The 19,785-nt window shown below is 37.8% G+C and overlaps 1 protein-coding gene across 2 annotated transcripts in view; it reads right to left on the bottom strand.

The window, feature by feature from the left end:
• The window catches only part of LOC122804724 (fibroblast activation protein alpha), a 1,600,794-nt gene that overhangs the window by 495,230 nt on the left and 1,085,779 nt on the right, over positions 1-19,785 (bottom strand). The window lies entirely within an intron of this gene.

Genomic DNA, 19,785 nt, shown 5'->3' on the forward strand with positions numbered 1-19,785 from the left:
TCTGCACAATCATATGTCTAAAAATGTTAAATGGTGATTAAGTGTACCTAAAATATCTAAATCTTTGGGAGGGTGTAACTCAAAAAATTGACACTTCCAAAGTTATAAAAAAATTCGAATATACCCCCTCACCCTTGACATGGAGACAGACCTAATATATATTTCAATCTATGTATCTAATCTATCATCTATCTACATTTATATCTATATCTATATTTATATCTATATCTATAATTATAGATAGATAGATAGTTATGGTTATGTTACTATTCCTCAGGTGTCTTTTCTTCAACTGTTGTTCCTGGTGTCAGAAGTAGTCAAATGCAAGATTTAGCAAATAAGGAAAGAATTCAGTCTTGATATATCACATGTTCAGTAAGCTGGAGCAGGTAGTGAACATACCAGATTTAAAATGGATAAGTTCACAATGGCTCCATGCTGCGGTAGCATTGTCGCCTCACAGTAAGACGTTGCCCTGTTCGATTCTCAGCTAAAGCGTCTTCTGTGTGGAGACATGCGTGAATGGGCATACCTGTGCATCAGGGCTGGCAACTCGGTACGTAAAAATCTACTGCCAATCATTAGCAGACCGGAGTTCCGCTGTGGCGACCCCTAACCGGGAAAAGCCGAAAGATACAACAACTAAAAGCTGACACAACAGTTAAATAATTGTTTTTAGTGTAAAGCCTCAGGTATTTCAGTGAAGGAATACACAGTCTTACCTTACCAAACAATAGTTTTTTTTTTTCTCAAGTGACACCATTGATCAAGTTTGCTGATGACTGCAAACCATGTGTGCAGTCATACAATCCCCCCAAGATATAAATATCCTCAAAAAATATCCTCTAAGACAAATCAATGGTGTCAGAACTACGGTCTGAAGCTCAAAGCCAAGAAATGCATAATAGTATCCCTAGAAACTACCTCATTTGTAACACACCTGTAAGAGTAGATCAAGTAGTCAGGGCTTTGGGGGTGCATGTAGACAGTAATGTGGCTTTTGACCATCATGTGTCTACAGTAATAAGGAAATCATTCCATGCTCCATAACATATAAGAAAGAGTATGGTATCTAGGTCCAAGAAAGTCATTGTTACACAGTATTTGGCCTTCATCAGAGCAGTCATTGAGTACAACACCCTCTTCTTCATGTACCTGACCAGGTACATGCAGTAACTGGAACATTCACAGACATTTCTCACAAAAAGGATTCAGGGCATAAACATGTCTTGCACAAATTGTCTCAAAGCCCTATCCCTGCACTCAGTCTCCTACAGACTGATGAGGGGTGATAAAAGCATTAATGGATCTCATTTTCTGAATATCCAGAAAACAAATAGCATCAGAAATACCCAATCTAAGGATTTAAACTTTGATTGTGACATAAATAGGCCATGTTGGAGGAACTGGCATGTGTCTCAGAATATCCATCTCTGGAACAGGCTTCCCAACCATTTGATGAAGAGTTCTTTCCTAACCCATTTCAAGCATAATTTGGACAAGTGCTTGGAAAATCAGAAATTCATCCTTGGTCTAACACCTATATCCCTAATGAACAGATGCAGTCTGTAAATTTTTGACCACCCAAGCCCTAGACTACATATACTCCTTAGAATAATCTTAAAGTCCCTAAACTTGTCAGATATGTTTGGGTTATAGAGCTAGGCTTAAAAAGTCTCCTGTAGTCATTAACCTAGCTTACATCTATGAACCTATAAGGAACAATCTTTTACAAGATAAGAACTTCCAATCAGCCTCATGAGCAAGTTCAAAACAAAACAGTGTTAAAATTCCCAGAAGGAGCCACCTGTCTGTTAGGTGGGCAGAAATACAACAAACCTTTCAAAAGCTATTTCACAAGAGCTAGGGAAGAAAGGGGGATCTAATAGCCGACAAGCAGAAATGTCTAAACAATGAGAGGCTAGAAGATAATAATTCACACAAATACTGAAAAATCACAGGAGTCTGAGACTCAAAAGGATATTGGATAGTGGTTGTCACCATTTTCTAGTACAGGTTTCTTTGCCTCTTTTAATAACTGGTACACATCTTCAGGAAAAAACAGTGTCTAAAATATATTAGAATTCTATCATCCAAGCAGCCAGGTGCAGAAGTTGAAGGTCAGGGTGCATAAAACTCCCCCATGCTATGTGAGTAAGTCCATTCTTTGAGGAAACTTGTAATAATTCTTGGCCATTTTACAAAGAAGGGAGAACCACTGTTGTCTGTGTCAAAAGGGAGACTGGCCTAATGGTTAAGATGTTTGCCTTACAAACACAAGGTGCAGGGTTTGAGTCTCACAAGGGATAATTGGCTAGGCTTAAAATGGCTCGCAAGGGCAGTTAGCTTAGTACTAATCTATGAACCTATGAACCTATAAAACAACAATTATCTTTGGAGAATCTTTCTGAATCTTAAGAAAAGCTCTGGTTATCAGAGGAAAGGGTGTAAAAGCCTACAAATTCATTCTTTTTTGTGAAAATGAAAATACATCTGTCTTCCAGGTTTGCCTGCAATTACTCCTGGAGCAGACTTTTTTAGCTATTTTGAGTGAAAGCAAACAGATCTACTTGAAGAGTTCCCTGCAGATGAATCTACATTTTGTTATGCTTGCATTTTACTTGGTCATGGACCTTAGTCATTCCTTGAAGAATCATTCACAATAGTGAAAGCAGTGTGAATTGCTGCAGGATCTGAGCCTCCTTTATTACATTTCTACTGCATTTTTTTTTGGATTGCATTTTACATAGTCTGGGAACCTTAGCCTTGTAGTATCACTTACAATAGTGACAAAAATTGGCAACAATTTAGACAGCTGCAAAACCAAGTCAAGAAACAAGTTAATAGAAATAAAAAGTCTTATTACACTCACCTACAACATCCATAAAAAATTCCGGTCTTCCATATTCTTTCTCATCAACTCGGGTACAAAAAAGGACATTCATCCTCTTTAAACAGTTACCTATTTCAATACATATTTCATAGAATGCTTATCCAACTCAACCTCAAACTCACCTGACAAATCCCCTTCCACAAAGCTTACTTCCTCTACCTTAGACCCTACCACATTTCCTTCACAAAAATTCACTTAACTGCAACCTCTCTGACACACACACACACACACACACACACACACACACACACACACACACACACACACACACACACACACACACACACACACAGACAATTCAACACACTTTACCTTTCAACCAATTTCCATATCTCTCATGAAATCTTTTACAAAAAATAAACTTTTTTTCCGCCTCAACCGATAACGTACCTCAGAATACCTGTATCTAGCTGCAGATGCAATAGCACACCCACTCAGCATTCTTATTAACAGATCACTAAGCGAATCTTGTGTCCCTATAACTCGTTGAAAATGACTCGTATTATCCTCTTACATAAAGGAGATAATTCTACTGACATTACAAATTTACGTCCTCTAGCCATCCTGTCTCCCTTCTCTAAAATCCTTGAAATATACATCAATAATTTCTCAACTATCTCTTTCAAAATAAGCTAATCACCAATACCCAACATGGATTTTGGACAGACCACAGCACCTCCACTGCATTACTATCACTTACAGACATTGTCAACAAAGCTTGCATCTCTAATAAAATTGTATCACCATTATTTCTAGCGCTATCAAAAGCCTTTGACATGCGCTCTTCCAGTAAACTCTTCATTCAACTTTCCACCCTGAGTCTATTATCTCCATCTATTCAATGGTTCTCTACCTACCTTGCCAACAGGCAACATGCTGTAAAATGGCAAGAATCCATCTGTACATACTCTTCCACTTAAATCCCACAAGGATCCATCATTGGCCTTCTACTATTCAATATTTTTGTAATAACCTGCATTCATCTTCTTGTGAAGGCACCTTGATTCACCAGTATGTGCTCATCACGCACCTTAACATACCCTCAAGAAATCACTCAACACGCTGTCATCTCCATTGAAACCTGGCTTACAAGAGCACAACTCTTACCCCCCAAAAAACAAACTCTTCCTCTTTGCCCCAAAACTCACACATCTAACAAAGTATCTTTCAAAATCTTTCAGCAAATGGCAATGAAATTGAATTAGTCCACCATACCAGGCTATTAGATGTCATAATAGATGATAATCTTAAATTTCACCTCTACATTCAAAGCTATGACAATAATTAAAATCATATATAGTACCGATGTATATGAGTTTTGTTTTTGTCACAGACCTGATGAAGGTTTTATTGCATTAGTTAGCCAAAAGAGATTTTAGTTAAAAGTAAGTGTTTTTATATGTATGTCTTGCTTTTCTTAATACCTGATTTTGGAATGTGCACTGCAAATAGATAGGTAGTGTTTTCCTTAACTAGGATTTAGTTTGATCTAATTAGAAGTAGTGCATGGGGGTGGGTACTTGCTGTTCCTAAAATGCACTTTTAGAATCCTGTTTATATTGCTTGCCTGGAATCAGCTGTTTTAAAATAAAATAATGCATACATTTCCACACCTACTTCTAAGTGTATAAAAACTGATATGTTTAACATTGTAAAGTATTTCTGTTTTTTTTGTTAAGGAGGATCGCTTGTCTGTGATGAATAAAGGCTTGCTGCTTTGGAACATTACCTGGGGTTAACGATTTTTGGAAATTATTATGACTGAGCTCATCGATGAAGCTTTAAGTCTATTAGTTTTTCAATTTTTTTAATTAATAATATAGCATTTTATGGAAAGACTATAAATACAGTGACTATTATCACTACAAATGAAACTTCTTACTGATAACATTGCTATTTGTACAATTTTAATAGCTTTCATTGTTCACAAAATATTTACATTGGTTTATCTTATGTTTTTGAAGTTGTTTTTTCAGAAAATGCTCTGGAATACAAGGACATGCATACGCTGCTAGAGGTGTAACATTCCACATCGCATAGGGGTTAATAAGTTAAGGAGCTTAGCACAAATTCCCAATTGCTCCAAAGAATTGTCTGGTTAAATGACTTGCTAATTTTCACACAGGAGGTAAATGAAGGTGGAAAGAGTCAAACCCCGCACCCTTGCCACAGGCAGTAGCTCATTAATAAGTTGGAGTTCTAGTCCTCACTCCTAACTAGCAGATTAGCAGTTCTTAACTAAATACTGAAATCCTTTACCTTCTAATCTTGTAGAGAAGAGTGTGTCCGACTAATATGCAACAATGGCTACATAAGGGATGTTGAAGAGCAGACAGTTCAGATTATCACTAAATAATGCAAACTACATGGCCTGACAAATGTAAATGCCTCTGCATTTGCTAGGAGCACTAAAGAAGGTATATAACCCAATCCAGGCCTATTAATGAATTCATTATTTAGTTCAATGAATAACACAAAACAATTACAGACAATATAAATGTTATAGCAGTAACTTTTGTTCAACATCCCACAAGTCATACACAAATCAGAAATATTCCTGCATATAGCATACTGTTTTATTTGTTTATTTTATAGGGGGGGTTACATTCTTGCAGGACACCTACATCTCATTTTTCACCTCACATGTCTTCTCTGTCAGACTAGCAGACCACTCAAAATAACTTAGAAAGTTAACAGAGCAACAGGTTTTCCATCAACACATGCTTCATTTACCAGATGAGTCTGGTAGTTGCATCAAGGCTCTTACTCCCTGTACATAAGGTACAGTGTTTGACATAAAACACTGCACAGACTGGAAATCTCCTGTGAAAGTAAAATGCTGCTGTATCTGATGTTGGTTTGGTAAAATGCTGCACAGATTCTCTTGAAACCTCTGTCAAAGTAAAATGCACTGTACCAGATGCTTATTTGGTAAAATGTTGCAAAGACTCTCTTGAAATCTCCCGTAAAAGTAAAATGCTGCTGTACCTGATGCTCATTTGTATACTCTTGAAATCTCATGCCAATGGATGCTCCTGCTTTATTCCAAGGCATTTACAAAGTTGGAGACTTTTTTTGAAGTGTTGGTAGCAGTAGTAGGAAAACTTTTTTTAATTCTTAAAGTTACAGTATGTGGTCACAAACAAAAATAAGAAAAATTTTCTTTTTTTAAAACGAATGTTAGGGATAGATCCCCCCTGCCAGCATGGGGCCCTAGGCAGCTACCTAGATCATCTAGTGCTAGATCTGGCTCTGCTCATTGGACATGTATTATTAGCCTTAAACATTTTTAAAGCTAGCTTAACTTTTATTTATGATACTGTCCATCCATGTGGACTAAATCATCACAGGAACACAAAACAATAGGAACAATACTAGGCAAGAAATCCCAGTGACCATAAGAATCCTAGTCACATACACCTTTAGATACACACACTTAAAAGTTTTTGCCACCTTTTATGAATTCTTAATAGTGACAAACACCCAAATCAGCCTGAGCTATACATAATAATCCTGGTGTAAATTTATGTCTACCCATTCAGTCATTAAGGCAAGACCTACAGGCAGACAAAGTTGTACTTTGTTTGACTTGTACTGGTAACTTATTCCATAGGCTGGGAAAACGTTAAGTTATGAAACTATCCCTCCAGTGAGTCTTGTGTATTTGTTAATATGAATTTGGGCATCTAGTATAGGTGTTTGTAGAGCCATTGGTTTTGTGAAGAAATAAGTAAAATAGGATTCAATCTTTTATGGCTTGAAAAACAAGACACAGGTTATCTCGGAGCAGATAATAAGCTACTGAGTATAAAAAGAGATGGTAATCTATCAGGATAGTTGCGGGTTTAAGGCCTTTAATTTGTTTAGTTAAAAATCATCGGGGTCTTTTTAGTTTATTTATTTTTATTTTACATTTGTTTACTGGGAAAGTCTGACTGGCCAGAGGCCCATTTCCAGTGGAGGCCTAGGGAGAAAAACTCCAAGTTGCTTTAATTTCTACATACCATAGTGAGCACTGCATCTGATGATGGGTCTGATATTATTTATTATTTATTGATTTATTAACATTTGATTACCAGGAAAGCCCAACTGGGTAGAAGCCCATTTCCAGTTGAGGCCTGGGTAGAAAAGCTTCAAATTTTCACAAAACATTTCAAGAACAATATTTAAGAATCAATATAAGTTATATGACAATCATTTAATATTTAGGGAAATGTTAGACAGTTTGTAGAGAAATTAAAGGTAAGTTAGTCTAATACAAACATGAACTGCAATATGAAGTGATGGAAAAAAACGCTTATGGTATATATTTGATTGAAAGTCAGCAAAGTGAATCTGATAAAAGTAAGGAAGTAAAAAAGGGAGAGTAAGGAGGTGTAAGGAATTAAAAGGTACTTGCTCACATTTAAGGATATAGTTTATCCTGGTTTTGAGTAAGTACAGAGCCATATTTTAGCTAGGTAGTCTTTCAGAGTGGTATTGAGAGATGGGAGGGAGGGTATTGACCTAATGGATACAGGTAAGGAGTCCCTGGCCTTAGCAACCTTGCAGCAGATCTGACAGATTTGCACACAGGCAGGAGTTTTTCATGAATGGATTGCAATGACTGAAAATATAGTTGTGTAGAATGAACCACCACACACAGATGTACAGGGTGTACTTTTATATTAAAGACTTTTGATTATATCAATGGAATTAAGTTTCAGGAAGAGGGTTATATAGTTGCGAGGTAGGAGTCATATATGGGCTTAAATGCCCATGTGGACAATTGTATATAGGAGAAACAAAAATAAGTTTGTCAGCTATGCTTAAAGAACATGTTATGGATATAAGGAAGGGTAGTGAACATAATCCAGTTGCTGTAGACTTTCAGCAATATCATGGCAGTGACCCAATAAGACTGCAGGCTTACTATTTTAAATCAGATTTATAAAGAGTATATGTCGCCACAAGAGGTTAAGAATAAATTGTATAGAAAGGAAACTATTTTAATTTTAAAGTTTAATACTCTTTTCCCTATGGGACTCAATAGAGAATGTAATTGGAAGTCTTTTTTGTAAAAGGGGTCGTAACAATGGGTTTGTTTTAATAATTGTTTGTTTAATTGCTTGATTATTTCAATTTAATTGAGTGTATAAAAGGTGTGTGTTTTTTACCACATGCATTACTCTGCAAAGGCTTTTATAAGCCGAGACGCTAGGAGTTCTCAAAGTCTTTTGTTTTATAATAAATAAGTTCGCTTTTACACTGACCATTTTTTGTGTGTGTGGTGCTTCATCATATTTGTTTCTTCCAGTGGTATTATATCATTGTGTATAATGTTTTTTAGTGCTGGACAGGCAGACGGATGTTGCATAATTTTATAGGTGGTAAGAAGCTGTGCATACGTCAGTTGATAAGGCAGTTCTAACCAATTTAGATTTTTTAGTGTTATACAGTGGTGGGTCTGAAAGGGGTATTTGCTGCAACTTTAGCAACTTTGTTATACCATTGTTCAGGATTTAATTTTTGTGAATCTTAGAGGTTAGTAAGGATGAGAACACTATAAAGAAGTTTGGGGAGGAGATAAGTAGTGGCAAATGTAGTTTTAGTCGCGTCGGTGAGAAAGTTTTTGGCTTCCCACCCTCAGGTCAAATTATAACTGAGATTAATCAGTTTACAGCCAGTATGAAGCAATTAAAAAGAGATACAAAGTAAACCATGCTTTCTGTCAATTCCTGAGGCTAAACAACTGACATATGCAGTACAGTCTACTAGTCTAGAAAAATGCAACAGTGACTAAGTTAGTAAGAGGTCCTTAGAGTGCAGAGACTATTTCATAGAGACTTTCAATCACAGAGCAGACATGTACTTGACTGATTAAAGTTAATACACAGCAAGGTTCTTCATGTTAAATGTGCTTACATTATACAATGACAAAATTCTCAGTAAACTTGTAGGAGTAAGGTCTTATGGCAAAGCAAGAGTACATTGGTAAGATGACTTCTTTGGATCTTGAAGACATTCCCTTTGAAATTAACTTGATCAAATAGAAGCATTTCCTGACTAAGGTGGAAAATGATCATATTAGAGGGGATTGTCCACATAAGTGCCCTGGCTTTTATGACAGTATATGTTTGAACACAAAGATTCAAAGAAAGTTTATTGTCATGTAGGACCACACAAGTGCAGCCTAAACAAAATTACAAATGTCAGCTCATGAGAGAAATGCAGTGCAAATAATGTAAATACAGCTGTGTCAAAGAATAACATAAGAAAGAAAATAACACATATGACAAGTAAGAGGTAGTTCACATTACATAAACACATTCAATACCCATTATCCAGTGATAAATAATAAATAAATATCCACCACCAAATCCCTACACTGTTAAGATAGAGAATAAATAGAGACTAGTGAATAGCAGCTGTTTAGTTTCCATATTGTACTTGTTAACCTGAGACGTGACTCAGTATAGCCATCATATTGCATAATAATCATCCTGGCAGTAATTGCTCAGAGCAGCAGGATTAAATGAAAAAAGAGGCTGCAATGTATCAGGTATTATGGTTGGTGCAAATAGCACTTATAACATATGACATGGGAACAGTTTTTTTTGCCAAACGTTACTCTGCTGCACTTTTTTGCATTTAGCTTGAGACTATTTTAGTACAACAGATATGTGCATATCTTAAGCCTTTTTGGAGCACTTTAGTATCAGACAATAGAGTATAAACAGTGTCCATCTTGCAGTCATCTGCAAATGTGGTCAACCACACTTTAGCAGTATTGGCTTGGATATATGCAAAAATAAAAGCCAAACAGGACAGAGCTCAGTACCGACCGTTGCAATTTTATATTCAGAGAGGGTACCAAAAACGTTCACTCCTTGTCATCTGTTGGACAGACAGTTTGTAATCCAGTAGACAATGTAGGGTTTTAAATTAAGTTTGTCTAACTTTTCAATAAAGACAGCATGGATAATAGTTTCAAAATCCTTGGCAAGGTCAAGATAAGCAGTAAGTCCAGAGTGACCACAGCCTCTGCAACCTTTCCAAAGATGTTTGCTAGGTTCAGGAGGTTGTACCTATCCTTCACAAAAAAAAACAAATTGAGTGGTGTCTAGATTAGTTAAGTTGCCCATGTCTACATTATGATTTATTCCACAGCTCTGCATATAAGGCTGGTGAGGCTGATGGGCCTGTAATTATCCAGTTCTGAAAAGAACAGCCCTTGTACAGGGTAGTTACAGTGCTTGCCCTCCAAGTATCAGGGATAGACCATGTGGAGAGGCTTAGGTCAAGCAGTTTATACAGAGACTCGGATAGTGCACACATGGCAATGATTAGAATTCAGACTAGCATGTTCTCTGGTTCCAAAGAAATATTATTTTTAGCCTTTGACAGGGATTCTAAAACTTGTTCCAAGGAGGTTACAAGGGAAACTAAATTTTCAGGAATAGTGGGTACAACAATGCGGGTAAGAGGGGTAAAGTAAGCACTAAACTTGCCTGTTAATACATTGGCAATATCCTTGTAACTGGAATGTAACTGGAATGTGTGATATTAGTATGGACAAGCCAATTGCATTGTTCAGCATTATTCATTAATTTCCTAAGATAACTGAAGAAAAATTAGTAGTTTTTTTGGTATCTGAACCGATTTAAGTTCATACTCTCCATTTTGTAATAGCGCTTTTAAGTTTCTTGCTGGGATGTTTCAGTGTCATCTTTTCATTATTTTCCATATTTTACTACAAAGTTTTTAATATGGGAGTATTTCTGGTTAATTCTTGAATTTACCATTACATTTAGGGTGGATGGATACAGACTTTTCTGTGCAGCTGTTAAGATATTAGTAAAAATTGTAGGTTAATCTGGTAGCTCTCTCAGCTGGAACCACTTGTGGGTGATTGCTGGGAATTTTGTGTAGGATTCTACAAGCTGATGTAGGTTTATTTATTTATTATTCACTTATTGACATTTGATTACTGGGAAAGTCTGACTGGGTAGCTGCCCATTTTCAGAGGAGGCCTGAGGAGAAAAGCTCCAAAGTATTTCAAAAACATTTTCAGAACAATAATTTTACAAGCTTCAAAAATAATACAAAAACATGTACAATTTAAGTAATTATGCAAATGAGACATAATGTGACAACATTGGTTAAAAATAGATGTAACATATATCACAATCTAATACTTAGAGAAATGTTAGCAGGTTTAGAGAAATTAAAGGTACGTTAGTATAACATGAACAGGAATTAGAATATGAAGTCTGAGAAAAAAAACAGAGAAAAAAAAAGTTATGTCATAATTAGATAATCCAGAAGAGAAATTGCTTGAAGTTAGGAAGTGAGTATAGAAGGAGAAGTAAGGATGTGTAAGGTATGAATAGGTACTGCCCTGGAGAAGTCCCTAAACATGGTTTAATTTGGAGGTAGAGCAGAAGTTACCCAAACAATGTACAGTTCACTATTTGGATGATTTTGTGATCACAGTTGATGGTGATCAGGATGCCAGGACAGACCTCACATCATATCGGGACCTTTGTCTTCTGCTGGGGGAGCCTTTAACCCATGGAAAGATAGGAGGCCCTTTGAAGAGTATCACATGTTTAGGCACCAAGATTGATGCTGTGGTCAGTGCTCTAATCCATTCAACAAAATATAAACAAATAAACAATAAATACAACATGCTGCCAGGGTATTTGGAATGGGAGTATGGTTTAATGGGCAATGGTTCTCAGCTGTAAGACCCAAATGATTTGTGAAATAGCAAGATGATTTTCTGGTTTGACAACATGGCAGTGGTGCTGGTCCTGAGCAAATAGTCATCTAAATCATTATGAGTTTAGTCTGTCTTGAGGCAGCTCATGATAAATAGTTTGCATATTAACTTATCATTCACAGCTGAACACAGCCCTGATTTTGGCAGTGGTTTTGCTGATCATATTTCTCATCTACAGGATGTCAAATTGCAGCAGGTGGCCCTTTAGACAGCATAGCTGCCTACACAGTTACCAGAAGAACTGTGGATGACTGGCAAGGGATAACTGAACTCATATGGTGGAGCTCCTGGGCCTCTAATGCATGTGTCAGCTACTACAGCATCTCAATATCTTTAGGTTAGCCTACCAAGGGAAGCCAGATCTTCGTCAGCTCACCTGTCTGTGCACTATATTACATTTTATTGGGTAATGGGTGATGCTCCTACTACACTCCAGATACACTTACCTGCACTAAGTCTATTTGCTAGAGCTTGTGAGCTTCAAGATTTCATAAAATGTTGGCTGGCTGCAAGGCTCTTAACAGGCTGGTCCAGAATTCAGGGCATACGGTATGATATGCATTATCCTATTGGGAAGTCATTTTTGTTAAAAGTCATTCTAGTAGGTGTCTGTTATTCCTCCTGATTATCATGCTTATACACTTTGATCTTCTAGTTTAACTTGGATGTATTTTGGGGATTTACGTATTAGCAAGCTTCTTGGAGAGTTAAAATGGTACCATGTGTCAGTTGCTGAAGATGCAGTTTTGATCTGGACTGACAGATCAAAGACTGAGCAGTCAGGTATTAGTCGACAAATTAAACCATAAATTCAACCCTGGTTTAGCACATCTGTCCTTCATGGAGGTATAAACAATGTCCCTTCACACTATCAAATCAGTAACAATATCCTAACTACCCATGAAGTGGTAAAGGATATGGGATCACAGGTTGACCCCCATCCTTAACTTCGACCACCACGTGTCTACAGTTGTAAGGGAAGCTTTCTATGTAGCTCACTTGATTAGTAAAGGCATCGCCTCAAGAGCAAAATAAATTATAACTCCCCTATACTCTGCACTTAATCTGGCCCATAATTGAGTACAACGCGGCATTCGGTAAGTGCCGTACTAAGCATCTACAGCAATTAGAGAGACCTCAGAGGTTTGTAACAAAGAAGATCAAGGGCCTCCAGCATGTAGCTTAAATGGACCAACTAAAATCCCTGTCACTATACTCCTTATCGCATACCTTTCTTAGGGGACACATGCCTGGCCTACAGAACAATCCAAGACCCAAATCTAATGGACTTACTGCATATCTGTAATTCAAATGGTTCTAGGGCTACCCATTCCAGGGACTTGAATATGGCCTGCGACTTAAATAGGACATGCTGGAGGGACAGATTTATCTCCCAGCAATTGCCACATCTTTGGAACAGGTTACCAATTCATTTGAAACAGAACACTCTATGACACTGTTCAAAAGAAACCTGGATGAGTGGATGGGGCACCATAAATTATTACCAGGGATAGTGCCCACAACCCTCCTGGACATGGGTAGTCATCACTAAATGCAATCTTGGGTATTGACTAGTACCTCTACAGTATTACATTGGGTTGAAATGGCTAGGTTTAAAATGACTTCTGGGTCGATAGCCTAGTAATCTATGATCCTATGATCCTAATAGCCTAAGTATGTATGGATCTCTGAACCTAAGTGACTTTGGAGAGATCTGCAATCTTTTTAGTCTGTCCTCTGCACTGGTTCTTTGAGGCTTCTTCAACATTAGAAGTTGAACAGTTTAATTTTCTTTTCTGAATGGTACCAAGTTACTTACCAGGGACCATAACACATGCATACAGAGGGCTTTGCTATCTCAGTGTCTACCACGTGAGGGCTATTCATCCCATTCATTTAGGGTAGGACATGCTTTGGATATGGCCTCTGAAGGTCAGTCTGTAGAGCTGATTAAGAGGATGGGTGGATGATCCTCTCACGTATACTTGTCTTACATCAGATAGTTGATAATGTTTACTTTGTCTCATGTTTTATTCTGTTCATTTCAGATAATCCTAGAGTGGTGATCTTGGGATAATTTCTATTACACCCGGCAGCCAACAGAGATCAGGTCAGACAGGTGGACAGAACTTTGGCATTCACCCTCATATTTGTGAAGTAATTTGGAAAGGTTTTTCTGGCATGAGCTGGGATTTTTTACAGCACGTTACATCAGATTATTAATGAATTTCGGTCAGCCACATATACTTATTGTCTACTTAGGTGGTAATGGCATTGGGAAAATATCTAAGTATAGGCCTCTGTCTTTCATTTTCAGATACCTTGCGAAAATTCAACAAATCTTCCCAGGCTTAATAGTTGCATGGTCCTCTATTGTTGCAAGATTATCGTGGCCAGAAGTTGTTTCCCATAAAGATTTAGACTCCACTCACATATTCCTAAATCATAGGGCAGTTTGTTCTGATCCTCAGTTAAGTTTTGCAGTGACTGAGCAAGTGAGTGAGCATTGGGAACTTGCCAATAAGGATCCAATTTGTTTTTTGAATGATGTAGTACCCCTCTCTGATATAAGCAGAGACAGCGTAACAGCTTAAGAATTGTATTGAGTCCTTCGGCTTTTCCAGGTTAGGGGTCGCCACAGCGGAACTCCGGTCCACTAATGATTGGTAGTTGATTTTTAAATGCCGAGTTACCAGCTCTGACGCACAACCTTCAATGAAGGTAAGCCCATTCACGCATGTTTCCACGCAGAAGATGCTCTAGCTGAGAATCGAACCGGACTGCGTCTTCTCAGGCAAATATTTGGATGGTCAGTAAGTGAGATTATGTGATTGGTTTTCCTTTAAAATTATGTATATGTGCAATAGTAACACTTTTATTAGTTATTTACACAAGGAGTGTATGTATTGCTTCAAGATATCAAATGAATGCTTACATAATGCTGAGAAACTTCACACTTCTACCTGTTGTCTAATTACAGACATTTTATTTATTTATTGATATTTGGGGGAAATTTATAGTTGTTTAACAATAAATATTTTATTTATGCACATTTCTATACGTTATGTAAATATTTCAGTCTATTTATACAGTAAAATAAAACAACTGCTTCTCCTTCTTCCTCCAATAGTAAAACAACTCTGACCCAAAAAAAGAGCCACCGATTGTGGCAAACAGGAACAAACAGCAAGGCAAGTACCAAACTTTTATTCTCTAGCACTTCGGTGTCACCACCTTCAAGGAATATTAAACAGTAACAAACATTTACACACATTTTTATAACTTACATAATTAACATCAATCATTAACCAATTAAATAACCACTTATCCCTTAAAGCAAACATTTCCAATTTAAGTAATTATTTAAACCATTAGGCACTAGCGTTTTATATTTTAAAATATAAATACTCTCTTTATACTACAATTTATGCTTCAATGCATTTTCATCACAAAAACATTCCACAGCTTCTAAAACTGTGCCTTTTAACAAGGTAGTATCACTACCATGAAACACTTTAAAATGTGAAGCAATTATTTTGTCTTCCCTCATATTCCTAATATTTCTTATATGTCCCATGAATCTGACACGAAATTCCCGTTTAGTTTACCCAATATAATATAAGGTACATGGGCATCTCAATGCATAGACCATTCCTTTACTTCTACATGAATAAACATCTCTGGGTTCAAATTTAATCCCATTTATATTATTAAAAGTGCTCACAATATTTGCACACACACTGCACCTATTGCAGCATGGTGTTCCCTTAACCTCTAATACATTTGATATACTCGTAGCTGGCAAGCAAAACCTATCATGTACTACTATATCCTTTAAATTTCTTCCCCTCTTATAGGAAAAAAGAGGTTTTCCAGGCAAAATTTCTGCCAGAAATCTATCTTCCAGCAAATACTTCCAATAATATTCTATCAATGTTCTTATTTCCTCACTTTTAATATTGTATACAGATACATAATAAATTGTATACTGCGGTGGTGGTGGTGCTGCGGTAGCATTGTCACCTCACAGTTAGACGTTGCCTGTTCGATTCTCAGTTAGAGCGTCTTCTGTGTGGCGACATGCGTAAATGGGCCTTCCTTCGTTGAAGGTTGTGCGTTAGGCCCGGCAAGCCAGTATGTAAAAATCTACTGCCAATCATTAGCAGACTGGAGTTCCGCTGTGGCGACCCCTAACCGGGAAAAGCCGAAAGACACAACATACAGAATAGATTGCGTCTACTACTTTATTTATACAGTAGCATGGTACAATCACATTTCACAGGACAGCTCAGCATGCAGCTCTGGAATGTCTGCTGACCAAAGTAAAGTGGGAATAACCAAGATGGGTGATTTTATCCCAGATTATGAATGTGTGCATATTAATATTTCTGTTAATAACTTGACCCAGACAGTTTATATGCAGGACTACATGCTATCAAATGAATGCCTACATAATTCTACAGATGTGGTCACTGATACCTGTTGTCTATGTATTGAACATTTGCTGTTATGCATACTTGTTTAGTAATAAAATATGCATGAATAGCTAAATAATATATACCTGTAAATATCTTTCACATTGTCCTTCTAGACTCATTGTGAATTAACAGTCTACTTGACAAGTGACTATAAGAGATGGAATGGCTCCTCAGACAAAGTGGGCACTTAGTTCCAGAGGAATTGTGAGTTATGTTCAAGAAATACTACGAATAAATGCCATAAGCAAAAATTATATGAATAACTTGAACAAGAAGGTGTTTATATGATATTGCATCTTAAATTAAAGTATACATAGATGGGAGAAATGTTACACTGATAGTTTATGTCTGGCTAGCACTGCTTTGCAGATATTTACATTTATTTGTCAATTAAATACACAAATCATAATTATGCAAACATCTCACTAATTAAATGGCATCTGCAAAACTTCTTTGCAGCAAACTGAAAATCACGTCTGCACAAACAAGAGTCATAAAGATAATCGAGGTCTATCTGTGACATCCCGTCCTCTGGACCAGTAATCAAGGAGCTTGAATCCTCACCACTGATAATGGTGAGGGACATTCAGCTGGAACAAAAATAGATACACACAGTTTTTCCAGATGCAGCTCTCTGCATCAAGCACAATTTCCCTTAAGAGCACACAGGGAACACACTCACTCCTGGGGCTGGGTTTCCCTTTCTCTCTCTCTCTCCAGGTCCCCAATAAGACTCCCCACTGGCACAGATATAGAGCTGAGTTGTCACCTGAGTGTCCAAGCAAAGTCCTCTACCACTCTCTTGCTGAATCCAGTGCTCTGTATCCCTGCTCCAAGCACAGATTTACTAGCTATGCCCCTCTGTCCAGACTATAAGGTAGTTACTGCCACCAAACACTCCAAAGCCAGCTACTATAATTATCTTACAAGGGTTTCCAATTATACTGAATGAAATTAATACTAATACAAATGGTAATGTTGACCAAACAACAAGGCTTTCAGGAGCAGCCACAGAGTCACCAAAAAATATAAGTACTCTCAAAGGTTAACATATTCTCTAAAAGACCAGCCACAATACAATTTTAAATATATTTAATAATAAATAATAAAAGAACATGAAAGTACTAAATATCTATTAAACACCACAGTTTCAATCACAGGAAATATTAAAATAACACGGATGAATAAATTCACACAGATACAGAAAAACAGTACTTAACTAATCTCATTACATTTTCCTGACTGATCAAGAGAATTACCATTCCCTGGTTACTTACTAAAACAAGGCAAGATACAAAGTTACAAAAACAAACTGCCCTGAGACTTCAGTCTCATCTAGTATTAAAACATCATTTCAGTCCTGGATTATAGAATGACATCACATACATCTGGTTATCTGACTTCTGGTTCCCATACTACCCCCTTTACTAGAAACTGAACCTGAATCTCGCACATGTGTTATCATACACACATATGGAGCTTTTCTAAGATATGTTATAGCACCTGAAAGTCATAAAAGCATTTCAGCACTTCCACCCTTCCAGGGTAGCAATTAATTCTGGCTGCAATCAGAACTATAAGATACAATCTTTATGGCTTATACCAAGTAATTTAATCTCAAACTATTTTTCAAAATTAGCTGGACTGAGATTAACCTCTTCTCTTCCAGTATGCTCTGTTACAATGTATTCATTTTCTCAGTTACAACAGTACAGTCTGACATAAATGTATATTTATCTTCTGTCCAGCAGGACCCACTGTTGCACATTTTTAGCACAAGCAGCTTTACAAATCCATTTTCAACACAAGCACCTGTATCAGTTTGATATACAAATGACATATAATTCTTTACAAAACTCCAGATAGCTTTGCTGGCATATATTACACATCCACTACCCTACTTCTCCTGGCTTAGTCGGGAATACCTCACGTCGTCACATCTCACCCCCCTTGAAGACTCAAGCTAGTTTCTGAAGTGACCCTGGAGAAATGTTGCTTGACAGGAATGGGCCTGTCTGAGAATACATTAATCCATGCCCTTGTCTTGAGAACCCATCTGACTTGACATTGCTGACTCCACTTCAGTGCTGCACTGTCATGTTATATGCCTGCAACCGTAGGCTCCACCTTAGTAGCTTGGCACTTTTCCTGGCTGGCTCGATGTAGCCATAGATCCCCCTCAGACTCCTCCTGCCATCCACTGCAAATACTCAGCACCAGGACCTCCCTATCATGGTAGGGCTTCATCATGTTAACATGGTACAATCTGTGCCTCTTCCTCCTGCCTAGCAGTTCAGCCACGTAATTAAAATCACTGTCCCTACCAAGCTGCCTGCAGCTTTTTGTGTTTGACAGGAATGAGAACCATAACCTGCTGTCTCACTGCATACTCTCAGGCTCAAGCATTCCTGTAATACCAGATCTTTTTCTGCTGTTGGGCTCCTGACAGTTTCTTCTGGGCCAAGCCCATAGGGTCCCTAAGCCTTGTCCTGAGGTTTAGGATATATGCCGCCACAGACTTCCTGTGGGATTCACAATCACCCCCCCCCACTCATCATGCATTAAAATTAAAGGCCCCCTCACCCTATGCCCATACAACAACTCAAAGGGTGAACAAAACTGTGGATTCTTGGGGGACCTCTCTGTATGCAGTCAACAGATGGGGCAAATATTTGTGTCACTCTTGCTTAAACAGGTCTGCAAATGCCCGTAGCATGGTCTTTAGTGTAGAGTTTAACTTCTCCATAAGACCATTAGTCTGGGATGGCAGGGGGTGGTCTTTTGGTGCTTCACCCCACAGTGGTCCCACAGACAAAGCTGCAGATCTGACATGAAATTGACACCTCTGTCAGTCAGAATTTCTCTCAGGAAACCTAACCTGCTGAAAATCTCTAGCAAAGCATTTGCCACCTTCTCTGCCTCAATGGAGGACAGAGCCACTGCATCAGGGTATCTAGAAGCATAATGTACTACCACCAGGATATACTTCTTCTCTGTGGAACTTGGGGTACTCAGAGGCCCTACAATACTCATAGCTACCCTCTGAAACAGCTCATCAATCACAGGTAAAGGTATCAAAGGAGCTTTGACTTTGTTTCTCCTGCCTTGCCTAATTTTTGGCACTATTCACAGGTCCTGCAGTACCCTGTTACATCCCTTGCAATCCCAGGGCAATAAAGGTTCTACATAATATGTCTCTTGGTACACTTTGTATGTCTCTTGGTACACTTTATGCCCATATGACCTCCAAAAGTAATGTCATGGGCTATGGCTAGAAGTGCCAGATGGTCGGCTCTAGGCACCACCAACTGCTGTATTACCTCTCCTTTTAGCCCTCCCTCAGGGGTCCACTCTCTATACAGTAACCCTTTGTTCTTTTCTAATTTCTCCAAATCTTTTGGGTTTCTAATACCATGATGGGAATGGACCCCATTTCTAAGTCAAAGTATGATTAAAGTTCATGAAATTAGTATTGTTTCAATCTTTGATGTTAGCCAAAACTGCTCTTCGCAGCACCTGCAATGTGCCCAGTAATGCCTCCTTCTGCAATTCACATGGATCAGTAACATATCTAAATACGATTGTAGATTCTTTTTTATAAGAGCCATTGCATCCACTACTATTGGAACTGTCTGGGTATCTTTCTTCCA

Source organism: Protopterus annectens, chromosome 6.part0, assembly GCF_019279795.1.
Source record: "Protopterus annectens isolate FY-2018-M chromosome 6.part0, PAN1.0, whole genome shotgun sequence".
In the NCBI taxonomy this organism is placed as follows: domain Eukaryota; kingdom Metazoa; phylum Chordata; order Ceratodontiformes; family Protopteridae; genus Protopterus; species Protopterus annectens.